The sequence below is a fragment of the Panthera pardus genome, unplaced genomic scaffold, assembly GCF_024362965.1.
Source record: "Panthera pardus isolate Hobbes unplaced genomic scaffold, ASM2436296v1 HiC_scaffold_16, whole genome shotgun sequence".
NCBI lineage: Eukaryota > Metazoa > Chordata > Mammalia > Carnivora > Felidae > Panthera > Panthera pardus.
Window position 1 is genome coordinate 92,417,516 of NW_026526721.1, and position 15,888 is coordinate 92,433,403.

The 15,888-nt window shown below is 38.0% G+C and overlaps 1 protein-coding gene across 2 annotated transcripts in view; it reads left to right on the forward strand.

Moving 5' to 3' along the window:
* The window catches only part of SPATA16 (spermatogenesis associated 16), a 243,489-nt gene that overhangs the window by 142,413 nt on the left and 85,188 nt on the right, over nucleotides 1-15,888 (forward strand). The window lies entirely within an intron of this gene.

Genomic DNA, 15,888 nt, shown 5'->3' on the forward strand with positions numbered 1-15,888 from the left:
AAAAAAAGTACTTGTATATGCATTTTTCCGTGCAATCTTAAGTCAGAGAAAAAGTTAAAAATAATTTAATAGGAATGTATTGTAGCCTACTATATAATCAGCTCTCACCAGAAAGAAGGAATAGAGGAAGGAAAAAATGAGATTCCTGCTCTTCAAGAGTTTATAATCCCACTAGAGACAAGATAAACAATTCTCTTTCCAGAGTATTAAGCATGTATATTTAACCCAGGAGGATGACTGTGCAATGTGCATGCATGCTCTAAAACATCTTCGGTGAGAAAACAATAGGAGACCACATCATTTATCTTCTAAACCATGAAAATATTGATAATGAAAGGGGGCCTATTAATTACCCTAGGACAACAAGAATAGACTAGGACTGTCTCCAGAAAACCTAGGTGTATGGTCATCATAAGCTTGGAGCCAAGAGTGTGGGCATCTCGGTGCTGACTACTCTCCCCTGAGGTTTTCTCCTAAGCAGATCTATCAAGGCAGCCTAAAGTTGCTACTCGGTATTTCTTTTTTGGATGTCCTGCTTTTCTTATATATCTGTGATTGCTAGTCATGCATGTTTTGGCCAAGATGTTTGCTCTGGGCGATATCATCAGACTGTAAAATTTGACTGTACATCCTGGTCCAGACAGAAAAGAGGATCAGGATCACCTGAACCTACTTCTTCATCAGGAATCATAGACAAAGCAAATTCACTTAGAAGTGAATTAAACGAGACCATCACACTTTATTCACAATGGCCAAGAGCACTACACTTTATTTCACCTACTCAAACAAATTCCGCACCGTTGCGTATCCTTCCTGCCTTATTGCTACCCATCATCAGCCACAGTGCCCTTCATGAACCAAATGGTCAATAGCTTTTGGTTGAATGAATGAGTGAATGAATGAAGTAGTAGCTATGGCTAGAGACAGAAGAATATATAGCTAATGGATAACAATCATTACTACCCTCCCCTACCTGCAGAGAAGTATCTCCAAAGGAAGAAGCAAATGTCCTACTCTGTGTACCATAGTTTGCTTCCCCAATGTACTTTTTTTTCCTGGAGGAATAGATCTCAAAATATTTAATGTAACTCAGGTTTCATATGCAGAATCCCATTTAACTTCAGCAGCACATCTGTGTCTTTTTTTTTTTTTAACATTTATTTATTTTTGAGACAGAGAGAGACACAGCATGAACGGGGGAGGGGCAGAGAGAGAGGGAGACACAGAATCCGAAGCAAGTGCCTTCCTTCTTTTAACAAAATCATCAGCAAATATTTATTGATGACCTACTATGTGCCAATCACTGTTTTAGATACTTGGGGATACAGCAATGAGCACACCTTCAAAAATCTCTGGCCTTATGGATCTTTCAGTTATCCATTCATCTGATAATCATGTAGCAAGTGTCTATACTGTGCAAGGCTCCAGTGGATTCATAATGATGAATGAGACGTGATTCCTGCCCTCCACAAAATTATACTATATCAGAGACGCTTTTAAAGAATACCAATAGCTAATCTACAAGGGAAAGTTAAAGGGCTCTAAGGGAAGACTTACAAGCAAAATGTATGACAGGGTGGAATGCAAGAATATTTAAGTATAATAAGGGCTCAAGAAGGCTGCATCAAGAGAGTAGCATTCATTCTGTAGGCTCACAAAACTGCACTACCTATGTTAGTTACAAGCTTCTATAAGTCTTTTAAGTTCAAGAAAAAAAATTTAATAACCTCGAAAATCAATACACTTTTGAAGCAGTCTAAACAAGCCTGTTTGGGTACAAGCTTCTCAGTGAAGCAATGTGTATTTCATTTTCGTAAATATCAGTGCTAATGTCTGGGCAGAATAATAATTTGCAAGCTAACACTTACTGAGTGCTTCCCAAGTACTCTGTGTTCTCCACTTCTCTATGTGCATTACATATAGCAGAACATTTAATCCTTCTGACAATCCTGTGAGGTTGGCAACTATTATTTTTACATGGTAATATGAGGAAACTGAGGCACAGAACGGTTAGGCAATTTGACTGAAATCACACAGATAGCAAATAACATCATTAGGGTTTAAATAAAGGCAGTCTAGCTCTCATGTCTACATTCTCAATTCCTGTGCTATATTGCCTATTAATCTGATGAAAATAACTTATTACAAGTTATTAAGAAATGATAATGCCAGTGCACCTGAGCGGCTCAGTCAGTTGAGCATTCGACTTCGGCTCAGGTCATGATCTCATGGTTCCTGGGTTCAAGCCCCACATCGGGCTCTGTGCTGAGAGCCTAGAGCCTGGAACCTGCTTCGTATTCTGTGTCTCCCTCTCTCTCTGCCCCTCCCCTACTTGTGCTCTGTTTCTCTCTGTCTCTCAAAAGTAAATAAATAAATGTTAAAAAAAATTAATAAAAAGAAATGATAATGCCTTCACCTTCAGAGAAAACACAAATGTGCAATGCCATTTTAATATTTCGACCTAAAGAAGAGACTAATGTGTCATTTTATGGCACTTCAAGTCATTGAGAGAAACATTTTGGGGGCAGAGGATTTTTTGATGCCTTAAAAATTGCCTATTTATCTCTAGATGTAATGTTGCCTTGAAAAAAATGAGAAGCAGAATGGATATGCTTAAATTAAGGAAAATATTGAGAGAGGGAGAAGCTGAATCCTGTAATAGTGCATTAAGGCCAGGTGAAGGTGGGTTTTTCTGTGGAGGCTCTTTGCTGGCCAGAATATTAATAGAGTACATCAGAAAATAAGAAAAGAGATGCCACAGCAGAGGCACGGACTATTTAAAGAGGTCTAGAAAAGTGTGAAAAGCAAATCTGAACACATCATAATTTTGCCAAATGTCCACCCTGAATATATATCACTTATAAAATCAACAAATGCTTATATGTTATTTTTATGACCCTCTGCTGTCTTGGAAGCATGAGCCAGTCTTCCACCAGTGAGCTGTTCACATGTGGACAACAGACTCTTCATTGTATCTTCCTGAGATTTTCACAAAAATGTTGTTGTTAATAGTGGTGGTGGTGGTGGTGTTTGTGGAGGTTTTTCTATCTGGATTACACTGAGAATGCCACATATAAAATCGCTTTAAAGATCCACTTAAGTGTCAAGTATCCCATGTAACAATTTTGACCATATTAATATGGGGACATTCCCTACGTATAATGTGCCTTTCCCCCAGCTTATATCCAACTTATTCTGACCTGCTTTCACACCGTTCCTATCCTTTCAGTATAGGAACCAAACTTGCCTGAGTTGGGAACATCTGACTCAACTTCTGACCCTCGCCATTTACCACATTCACCCTCAGGTTGGCAACAGTCATGTTAAAAATAATGGCTTCAACCTGAAATTTGTAGATTGTTTCATAGATTTCAAATTGTTTTACATATATAATTATGGACACACACACACACACACACACACACCTCCAGAATATCGTTATTATTAAAATCATCTCCATTCTAGAGATGGACCATAGATTGCTAGGATTAAGGGACTTGTCCAAGGTCAAGCAAGTTATAAAAGAGTAAGATGCATGGCTCCATAGCCTGGGTTCAGCCTTCATGTAGGATCATGCAAACAATATTTATTTCTCTTTCTCCTTTTTTTTCCCCTGCTTGGTGCTTACTTTATTATACCCCAGGGAACTTTTCTAAGATATATATACTCTTCCAACATTGGAATCCATTTCCCATTAAAAACAAAGTATACATACACTGTGGTAAGGTTTTTAAAGCAGCCTATAGACACCCACTTAAACCACAGTTTACTAAAATGACATACATTTAACAATTATACAATATTTTACTAATAAAATAACAGCAAATAAAAGAGAAAAGTGACTTAATACGTATGAATTTTTAACTGAATAGAAACTTCCAACAGTTTTCTTCTGGCTTGCCTTTTTTGTTCCATTTGAGAGGAAAAAAAATTATCCTGCTCAAGACAGATAAGGAAAATGATCTCAGCTAAGAAATATTATGAAGTAAAACTCAACCTAAAAAAAACAACAACAAACTTTAAAATCTGTCTCATCAACCTTTGAAGTGCCTGTGGTTCCCTTTCAGAATACCAATAAACATCTCCAAGTGGCTCTCAGACCCTCTCTATATCATTCGTGGGAAGTGAGTGAGGGTTTTTTGGTTTTCAAAGTAACCGGCAAGTACTATTGGCATGTAGAATGGGGTGCCCAGAGGTGCTGCCCCCTGCAGTGCACAGGACGGTCCCACACAACACAAAATGTAACTGCTTAAAATTGCCAAGAGTGACCACTACTGAGAAACACTGAAAATGAAACCTGCTTCTATTCAGTTAAAAATTCAGATGTGTTATGTTACTTTACTCTTTTATTTGGTCTTATTTTATTAGTAAAACATTGCATAACTGTTAAATGTATATTATTTCAGTAAGCTGTGGTTTAAATGCATGTCTGTAGGCTGCCTTGAAAACCTCACCAGAGTGTATGTATCCTTTGGTTCAGACGGAAAACTGATTACAAAAAAAGTTCCAAAAAAACACCTTACTGTATTAAAATCTGCCTGTGTCCACTAATCACATTTTGTCCTCACTTTCTCTGTCTTTACCTGGGGGTCACTAGCTCTTGAGAAATAGGCAGCTGAGTTTATGATTGCAGTCCACTTACACAATATGCAAAATACTCAGGATGGTTCATCATAATCTCTATATATTCTGAGATGCTTCCCTACCCAAGCAGAGACCAAGAGATAGAATGGCAAGCAGTAAGACTGTACTTTTCTTATTTCTAGGGAGTAACAAGATTTAGTTCTGGCCTCTTTCGCTGAAAGCTGTTCCTTTGCTGTGAATGGGTTTATTTTCTGCTCTGTACAGTCTTCTTTCCAACTGCTTTACATTTTATATTGGCTTCAGAAACTGCTGGTTTGAACTACTGAAAGCAAAATTAGATTCAGGGTTGCCTGGTTTTGTATAGCCAGACTCTCCTCTAGCTTTTGTCCCTTTTCAGGATGACCTAAGATGACATGCCCTGTTTTTTCCTAATTTTGTCCCTACCCCTTTGATCCCACAAGAAGTTGGATGAAACTTTGTAATCCTGTTCAAGATTAGAGAAACACAGTTTCTGAATTTTCACAAATACCAAAAGGTGAGGGCGCCCTCTGCTGATGAATAAATGTTCCAAAGATGGGGGTTCAATTCTTGGTCATGGGAGAGTGATCTGTGATACTGTGAGACAGGAGACAGATCACGGACAGGAACATTCCCTAGAAGAATGCTCCAGGGGGAAATCTTCAAGAATGAGCACCAAAAAAACAACTTAGCTTTATCAGGCTTCATCAGTGCTTTTCAGGGAGTCAAGGCAGCACATTACATAAGTTGATGTCAGTTTATGATACCAGTCAATCTCTACCCAAGAGTTATAATGTTGGTTTCAGGCTAAGCCCATTATTTTCTTATCATTATCTATTATCTTCTTGAGAATCAGATACTAGTCCATTCATCTGGAAAAGAAACAAATTCATCGGGGCGCCTGGGTGGCGCAGTCGGTTAAGCATCCGACTTCAGCTTAGGTCACAATCTCGCGGTCCGTGAGTTCAAGCCCCACGTTGGGCTCTGTGCTGACAGCTCGGAGCCTGGAGCCTGCTTCTGATTCTGTGTCTCCCTCTCTCTCTGCCCCTCCCCCGTTCATGCTCTGTCTCTCTCTGTCTCAAAAATAAATAAACGTTAAAAAAATAAAAAATAAGAAAAAAAAAAAGAAACAAATTCATCTTTAGGTTTTTCTTTATCACAAGATTAACCCTTTATGAAAACTGCCTCTAGTGTCTGACACCAGTCACCACAGGGCCTGGCATATTACCATATTTAAGGATTTCATATTCCTTTTCACATGCCTTTGTCATTTAACTTTGTCCTAAAGAATGGTGCCAATATCTCAATTTCCCATTTGTCTGTAGTCACTGCCTCGTTAAGGCTCATGCATTGTCTCTCAGAACTCCTACAATGAGCTCCCACTTCCAGTCTTGTCACCTTCAAATGCATCCTCTAAAGAGTTGCCAAGATTCTCTCTCTAAACCATAGAACATTCCATGTCACTCTGTACTTAAAATCCACATGATGAAACCCATGCTCCTTTGTGCCTTCCCCATGCTTTCTTTGCCTGATCTAAACTCAGTAAGATGATCCTGTTGGAGGTTCCTACTCTTCTTCCTAACTTATGAGCCTGTGATCAAGTTGTACCTTATGGCTAGGATGACCTTCTTAAGGCATTCTCCCTTTGCTTGGCTAACTCCTGCTCAGCATTTAGGCTGATCCAGGCTTTCATCTCCTCCAGTTCCCCCTCCCCAAACACACCAATCCTCACAACTGCATTAATTTATATATCAATTATTCCACTTTACTCACTGTGATATAATTAACTCTATATGTTTGCATCTCCATTAGATCCTAATGATAGAAAATGGCATATTCATCTTAGAATCTCCATCTTTGTAGAATGAAATAATTCATGAAGTATGCAAATATGAATCTAATAAAAATGTGTACTCAGTCCCCTTTCTATATCCGTATTGCCCTATCAGGACCCTGGTGCCCCAGACCATCTTCTTTGTCCTGGAAAGCAAATGGGTCCAGATGTCAAGGGACACTGCTTATAAAACCACATAAAAGTAGACATCTCAGCAATGCCACCAATATAGCCACAGGCTGTCATTGTCCCTATTAAACACAAGTCTGAAAGATCCTGGCTGGATAAGTTGTCCTCCCCATCATAGAATCCAGACCACCAGTGGCTGAGATCTTAAAACTAGAAGTTTTCATGTTATTCTCCCTGCCAAAAATCCTTCAATTATTCCCCAGCGTCTACAAGACAAAGTTCAAATTCATTTGCCTGGAATCCAAGGCCTACCATAACCTGTCCAGAACATAATTTTCTGGTCTTTCTTCCCTTTATTCTTTTACACAAAACCATCTGACTCTCCCTAGAACCTGTATTATACTTTCTGCCTTCAATGCTCTTGCATGTAATAATGTCTCTGGAAAAGAAACAAACAAACAAAAAACACAAAACCTCCCTTTTCTTCATCATCACTTAAAAATAATGCTAGCCATTCTTCAGGTCTCAGGACTGAATCAGTCCATTGCAGCCAAGAGTCATCATTTCCCCCTTTACTGCTCTGTACTTCTTAGTTAACATTATGTACTTAACCTTTGCATAGTTCTTAATGGCTATAAAACTGCCTTATATTTTGGTTACTCTTTTCAAATATGGCTGTTATATCAATAGTTATTTTGGCAGCTCATGAAGGTCAACATCATGTATTTATACATTTCCATGTTACCATGACTCCCAACCTTGCCTATTGTAATAAACATAATAAATATTTCCTAATAATATTGATAGGCATATTTGGTTTCTCCACACAGAACAAAAATAATCACAATCAAAATCAAACCTTCATATATAATCTGAGATGAATTCTACTCATCTAGACCACTTCAACCAGACATATATTTTCTACGGAAGTAATGACACATCTCTTGACATGGCCAGGAAAGGAAAAGTTGACTGTGTCAGATTAATAAGCCAGAACTAACAAGAAGACATGACTGCTAGTGAGATAAGCATGGGATGGGAGTAAAGGAGGAGGACCAGGCCTCAGGCAGAGGCCACCCCCCCTTAATCGATCACGGGAATATGGTTTTTAGAGAGTTTATCAGTGGTCAGCAGGTTGGCAAGAAATTAGCATCAGGGAAGCCCAACACAAGATAATAGAGTCTGGTAGAAGATGCACAGAAAAATAATGGCAACATGGAAGCAGTACAGAACCCTGGTTAAGAGGCCAAAATTTTATGACAAATATATCTGGTTGAATCCTGACCTGCTATCAATGTTTTTAGAAATTAGCCTCCTCAATTTAAGGAACCTCAGTTTCCTCATTTCATAGCTTGGTTTCAAGAAATAAATGAGATGTCTGGGTGGTTCTCTCTCTCTCTCTCTCTCTCTCTCTCTCTCTCTCTCAAAAATAAATAAACATTTTTAATAAAAAGAATTAAATGCAACATAAAAACACTTACTATATATGTGGTAAGCACTTTATAAATATTGGTTGCTGTTACAAATAGTAACAACAGTAATACTATTATTATTGCTTTTTCTTGTTATCAATTGAGAATCTAAAGACAGGCAATATTTGAAATTTCAGACCAGAAGCAGGCAGTGAACTTCAAGAAAAGCTAGTATTCATTCCTGGGCAATCTTGTAGGAGCAAGCATATCTAGAACCCCAGTTTAATCAAAATCTGGACTTACAGTCAAGACAGGAACACATTAACTAGATTTGGTCTGCAAAAGGTAGAGACTTGGTCTCAGGGACAACTCTCAGCTATTAGAATTGAGCAGTTAGGCACAGAGGCAGACTTGTTACAAAGTCTACAAATAACTTCTTCAATGCTCATCAACCACTGAAATACTTGACCTCAGAACACTGTAGGGGCTGAGCCTCCTGATGAGTATCAAATGACCAGGGGTAGTGGAGTGAAGGGAAAAGATACCCAGAGCACAGTGTGAACAAAAGCAGATATAAATTATTGAGCCCTCTCCAGAGAAACAGAACCAATAGGATGTATAAACATACGGAATTGGTTCATGCAATTGTGGAGGCTGAGAAGTCCTAAGATCTGTAGTTTGGCAAACTGGAGGCTCAGGAGAGCCACAGGTTTAGTTCCAGTCTGAGGCTAAAGGTGTGAGACCCTGGAGAGCTGATGGTTTAAGTTCCAATCCAAGTTTGAGTCCAAAGGCTGGAGAAGACTGATGTCCCAACTCAATAACATTCAGAAAGTGAATTCTCCTTTACTCAGCCTTTTCATTCTATCAGGCTTTCAAGGGATTAGATGAGCCATACCCATATCAGGAAGGACAATCTGCTTTACTCAGTGTACAGATTCAAATGTTAACCTCACCCAGAAACACTCTCACAGACATCATGTTTAATCAAACATCTTGGTGCCCTGTGGCCCAGTCAAGTTGACACATAAAATCAACCACCCCAGATGTTTGATTAAACATGATGTGTGTGAGAGTGTTGCTACTAAAACTTACAGTGTTGATGGGGATGCTCCATGTCAGTCAGCATAGTAGCCACTAGCCACATGTGGCTATTGAGCACCTGAAATATGCCTTATGTATGTGAGAAACTGGGTTTTGAGTTTTAATTTTAATTAAAATTAATTATTAATTATTTTAAATATAAATAGCCACATATGGTTAGTGGCTACCATATTGGACAGTAATAGGTCTAGGAAAAGAAGGTAATAGTTAAACTAACCAGGAATTACAAAATGTGAGACTTATTCAGGAAAAGGGTAAATTTTTAGTTGAGGGATCATAAGGCAGAAATTTTTTTACACAGAGTGGCCAGAGAAGGCCTCAATGAGGAGATTGCCAATATTTAAGCTAAAGTCGAAAGGGCTAAATCCTGAGAAGAGGCCGCCAGGTAAAAAATGAAAGGAATAGATTCCAGGTAGGAGGACCTTAGTACGCAAATGCCCCAAGGCAGGAAAAATCCTATTTACTTTGAGCAACTGAATAAGCCACAGGTGACTGGAGGGTGATGGAAGGTGTTTTGAAGAGAAAAACAAGGGCAACCTATTACAAGAAGAGTAGACCACAGAAGGGGCTTGGATTCTATTTGAGGTATTTTATATTTACGTTGTTTTTAGAGATCACTGTGTGGAAAATATGTGAGCCTACAAAAAGAAGCTTCGCACGCATGTATGTGTGTGTGTTTGCTTGAGTGGGTTTGATAGTTTGAGTCTCTTCCTGATCAGAATATAATCTTTTCAATATTAGTGTGTATTTATATTCAAAAGGACTATAAACTTTGATCAATATTAATTTATCTAAGTTAGCAACATATATATATATGCATACATATGTTCTTTAGCTTTTTTAAGTACAGGAGAAAGGAAACAGCCTCCTAGCTATGTTGACAATAGGGAAGGATTCTGTAGTTAGAACTATCCAATAGATGCACTTCTATGAAGTATCTATACCAGTTACATAAGTGAAATAGCTGCATACAAACACCGTAAGATTATCCTTAGACTCTTGAGAGAGGTCAATTTCCGAGTATAGAAGAAAGAAAAGGCGGAACCTAAACCAATTGAAAAAACAATCATGAAACTGACTAATGTCAAGCAAAGGGGGCCCATGGAGAAAGATTAAAGCAACTGGGGTTAATTAATTAACCTAGGGAAGAGAGATTAATAAATTTTTGTAAGAATATGTAGAACTGCTATTCACAGAATAAGGTCTAGTTAGGTTGCACTAACCCAGGAGAAAGAACTGAAACCAGGAGACTAAAACGGCAGAAGATGCTATTTATGGCTATGAAACTCTGGACTCAGTGAGGAAAGCAGAGCAGTGTCCTTCTGTGGAGGTCTTTAAAACAGAATAGATTCTCATCAGTCTCATTTGAAAGGTTTAAGTGTGATCCTGCCTAAAGGCAAGGTGATGAACGAATGACTTTTCAAGGTCCCAGCCAGTCAGCCCTACGAGAACACACAGCTGATTGTGTGCTGTGATTTTCTTTTGTTTACCCATATCTTATTGTTTTACACCACCAAGTGGCCACACTGAGTAGAAATGTTACAAATTCTGCATATGATCAGAGGCCTTGAGAAATGTCAAAGTATATGCTTTGAATATACTTAGAATTACACAGTCTGTTTGTAAATATTCAATCTGTAAAGTCAGCTGGCATGAAAATGCTTATACACTGTGATCCTTGTATGGTATTAATTTGGAAAACAAAGCTGGTACCTATCTTAATAATAGCATGTCAAATTCTTATATTGTGTATTTGCTGTTCTGTAGGAATGGGATTTGATTCACAATAAGCTGAGTTATCACACAATCTTTTATTTTAGAAGCATATATATTTAAAAGCCAGATTTTGACCCTTTTACATTTAACAGATGTATTAAGTAAATTAAATGTGACTTCATAAACAATTTTCTAAAATAAGCTCAAATGTAGTATCAAAAGAATAGTAGAATAGGCTTGCAGGGAAACCGTAGCTGTTGACACATGACTGAAGCCATCATGTTAAAAATAATTTTAGATACAACATAATAGGCTAATGTGCTTCCTGGTACCTTTCCTTTTTAATTTATGTAAAAAATAAATCAGCATCCATTAGCATTTATTAAACTCTCATATGAGCTAAATGTTGGATTCTACATTGGACAAATTAAATTGACAAAGCCCACCTTGTCACTGCATTCCCTGCCACCTTCAGAACAAAAGCATTCTGTCAAATAGGAGCGGAGAAGTAATCCAGGGCCAGACTGCTTGTGTTAGAATCCTAGTAAGCTATGTAATTCTATAGCCCTCAGTTTTGATTTTTTTTTTTTTGTAACACGAATTTAATTATTTTGACTTAAAAAAATTAGATAGTGTGTGGTCATTAACTCAATAAACGTTTATTGTGTGACTACCACACTGACACTGTTCTAGGCAGTGGGGATAGAGTAGTAAATAAAACAGACAGAAATCCCTGCCTTCAGGAAGGTTGCATTCCAGTAAAGACCCAGATAGTAAATATTTTAGGCTTTGGTATGGATAGTAGTGGAATGTGGTCAGGGTAGTCCTCACTGAGAAAAAGACCTGAAGTTGAGCCAGGAGATCAGGGGGCATTTAGAGAAAGAATATCCCAGGACAGACTGTCAAATGCAGAATCCCAGAGGCAGTTGTGTACCTGCAGCAGCAGGGTAGACAGTTTGTCTGGAGCAGAGTAAAAAGGAAATAAGATCAGAGACAAGATGGCAGGGGGCTCAAATGCCATTTTCAAAACTGATTTTTACTCTGAGTGAGATAAAAAGCCTTTGCAGTTTTAAGCACAGTAGTGACCTGCTCCGGAGCACTAATTTTAATTTTTTGGCCTGAGAAATTGGATAGATGGAGGGGACCAGTAGAGACTGTAAGAAGGGAAGTAAGGAGGGTCAGAGTCTCGGGTATAGAAAGATTATATTTGAAATACCTGTTGGGTATCCAAGTAGAGATGTGAGGAAGATAATTTCTGCAAGAGTCTCGAGATCCAAAACGAGGTTTTAAATTCAGGATATAAATGTAAGTGTTGTCAACCCATCGACTGTATTTAAAATCATGAAGCTGGTGAAATCACCAAGCAATTACATTTGGAAGGAAAGAGAAGAGGTCCAAGCATTGTGCCCTTGGGTACTCCAAAAGTGGGGACCCAGGGAGATGAGAAGATAGCGGAAAAGGAGATGGAAAAGGGCAACCGGTAAGATAGGAGGGAAACCCGAAAGAGCAGAGTTGCGGAAGCCAACTGGGAAAGTATATACTGGAAGAGGGAACAAGCAGTCGTATCACTTGCACCTGAGGGTCCATGCAAAATGAAGACTGAGAACTGAACCACTGTTGTAGCAGCATGGAGACCTTTAATAGCATTGAAGAGAGCAGTTTCAGGGAAGTAGTAGGAATGAGAGCCTTGTTGGAGCGAGCTCAGAGGAGAGCAGGAAGAGAGATGTTCGAGATACAGGGTACACACAGCTTTTTCAAGGAGTTTTTGTGGGTTTGTTGTTTGTTTTTTTTATACAGAAGGAAAGCATTAAGATGATAATTGGAAGGGAAGTGGATCAAGAGAGGCTTTTGGGGTGTTTTACTTTAAGATGGCAGAAACAACAGCATTTCTGTATGCTGGTAGGAAAGCTCCAGGGGAAAAAAGAAAAAGAAAAAGAAAATGAAAAAGAGAAAAGAAAAGAAACAAGGAAGAAAGAATGAATTACTGGACAGTCCCATGGGTGGAATGAGATCTGATGCAGAAGTGTGCATGAGTGGGTGGGTGGTCGGGTTCACACTCTGCCATGTAAAATGCTTAACCTGGTGCTTAGCACTAAAAAAAGTCCAAAAGGGACAGATAGAAACCACTCACTGTCAATTAAAAGGGTTTTGCTAACATGATCCTACAGTTCCAGTGCAGCCACAATATTTGGTAGATTAATGAAAATAAGTTGAGTAGAATAATGAAAACAAAACAAAGACATTTAGAAGCAACGTTGAATCACATTGACTGGCCTCCAGGATATTGGTCTAAAGGTAAACAGAGATACCTGAGTGAAAGTAGGAAGAATCACAGATACTGTTTACATTCGATTCATGAGGTGAGTCTAACAGGACCAGGATCCCACAAGGTACTTGACTCCTTGTAGATGCTCTGAGTTGATTAATTAATTATCTTTGCCCTTTATAAATTCAGCATGATGAAAAACCCCTGTCTCTTGCCTCACAAGTACTGCATGGTATAATGTTATTTCCATGCTCTTTTCATGTTCTTCCACTGAATTTTATACTGACTTATAAAGGCTAAGCTGTAGGGCAGAGCTGTAATAGAAGACCAAACAAAGGAAGGTGGGTGGTAAAAGCATAACTGCCACTTCCACTGGGAAGAAAATGGGGTCAAAGCAACTACGATGTAAATTGTGTTCCCAATATTAAAATAAATCTAACACTTATGAAAAATGTATCAGCAAACATGTGACTTTATGAAACCATACTTTGTTATTTAATACAAGTATCTTTTTACTATTATAAGAATTGTGCTTTGCTGAGGTCAGATAATAAATTTCAATAAATCTCAATTCCTCGCTTGTTTCAATATAAATTTGGAGATGCGTTCCTTTGGAAAAAGACTTAAGCCCCCAGGTATAATAAAATCATATTTAAGAATGTAGCAGTGTGGGGCACCTGGGTGGCTCCATCGCTGAGTGGCCCACTTCAGATCAGGTCATGATCTCGTGGCTTGTGAGTTCAAGCCCCGCACCAGGCTCTGTGCAGACAGCTCAGAGCCTGGCTCCTGCTTTGGATTCTGTGTCTCCCTCTCTCTCTGCCCACCCCCAACTCGTGCTCTGTCTGTCTGTCTCTCTCTCTCTCTCTCTCTCTAGGATAATTAAACATTAAAAAAATTAAAGAATGTAGCAATTTGGCAGCATGTAATTACAGAAAAAGCAACTTTTGGAAGACATTAATAAAAGTACTAAAACTCCTTATTTTTACAATGGTCAGCTCAAAACCAAACCATCAAAAGCATTAAAAATTCAGGAAAGCTCTAGAAATCCACTGTCGTGACCTTTTTCTCTTCACAATTGTTCTCATCTAAGAATAACAATCACTAATATGATAGAAACTATCAGTTTAGCTTTTATTTAACTCAAGCCTCTGTGCCTATGATCCAGGATTATCTTTTACATTTTTTGCATGTTTCAAATTTTTAAAGTTTCTTTCTTGAACTCTGCACAACAGTTTTAGTACAATGTATACATTGTCCCTAAAGAGAAAACAGTAGACTGAAATGTTTTAGGGAGCCTGTGGCCAGGACATATAGAAGCTGGTGCCTATTAACCGACAGGCATATCGATGCTGGCCACCTGTTGCTCAACCTCATCATTTATCTTAGAGTTAGGCAAACTATACCAAGTCCAGCCTCCCATATATTTTTGGAAATAATGTCTTATGGAACACAACCCCATTCATTTGTTTACTATTGCTTATCGCTCCTTCCACAAGGCAAAGTTGAGTAGTTGTAAGACCACATGGCCTGCAGAGCCTAAAATATTTACTATCTGACCCTTTATAGAAAAACGTTTTCCCATCCCTGGTTTAACTAATGGTTGGTATCCTCATTAACCAATGTTTGTTGAGAAATAGATACATATCCATATGGTAATGGGAGGAGGAATCAGACAGCTTCTATGAATATGTGTGTGCTGTCTTTGAGAGGGAGATTTTTTACATTTTTCATTGATTTCACAAATTCAGAATTTATTAAATGGGTTTCTGTTAGGTGACAGGTACCTACCCGTCAAGTAGACTTCCTTTTTAGGTAGTCATGAGAGGAAAATTTTTCCAAGTGTTTCTATCAAAATGCATATTTTGAAATTCACTTTTGTCCCCTCTTGTCTGTAATTTTTATAACTTTTTCTACTTCTTATATATTCACACAACATCAAAACCTCCTACCTCACTTTGTCTTATCATTAAACTAGGGCTTTGAAAAATGTAAGAAGGTTCTTAAAAGATTAGTTATTCCTAAACTATTGTCATTTATTTTTAAATGTCGGTGGACAGCTCCTTTCCAATACCATTTGTGTAAAAAGAAATATATTGAGCTGAATAACCCTCCAAATGGTGATATTTTTTTTCCATTGTTAATTTTGAAAGTCCTAATTTTTGTCTGTCCTGAGCAAGAATCTAAACATTTTAATTCTTTCAACAGAGTACCATAGTAAGTTTATAGCTGCTGTGCCTTAGACAACCTATACTTAGGGAAAGGAAATTTCCAATTCAATTTACAATGATGTCAAGAAACAACACATATCTGCAGGCATAGATAAGAAAAACATTCAGGGGTACACAGTGATAGGTCTACTTAAATAAATAAAACTTTTGGTACTAGTGATTAGGTACCCAGGATTATTATATGTTTAATTGGCTAACGTTACAATTTGGAATTACTTCTAGTCACATTTAATTGGATTTGGAATCTCTGGAGAAAAGAAATAGAGAGGCCCAGCAGAAACAGTCATAAAAGTAAACTGTTTTTCCAAAGGGTGCTAAGCAATGAATTAATATCAATTGCACAATAGTTTTTAATATCTTCTCAGCTTAATAAGACTAATTCAATGGTTGTACACACTAGATACTAAAACCAATTCAATTAAACACAAAAGTTGGGGGAGGGGAGTGTTTGTTGAATTGGAAATTTTATTTTTAATTTTAAGGAGGCCAATTTAATCAGAGGTAAATAATCTTTAATTCAGGTAAAGTCTAAGATATGCTTACATGGCAGTACAATACTTAGCTACATATGCTATGTTAGGTTTGAAGGCATTTTAGAAT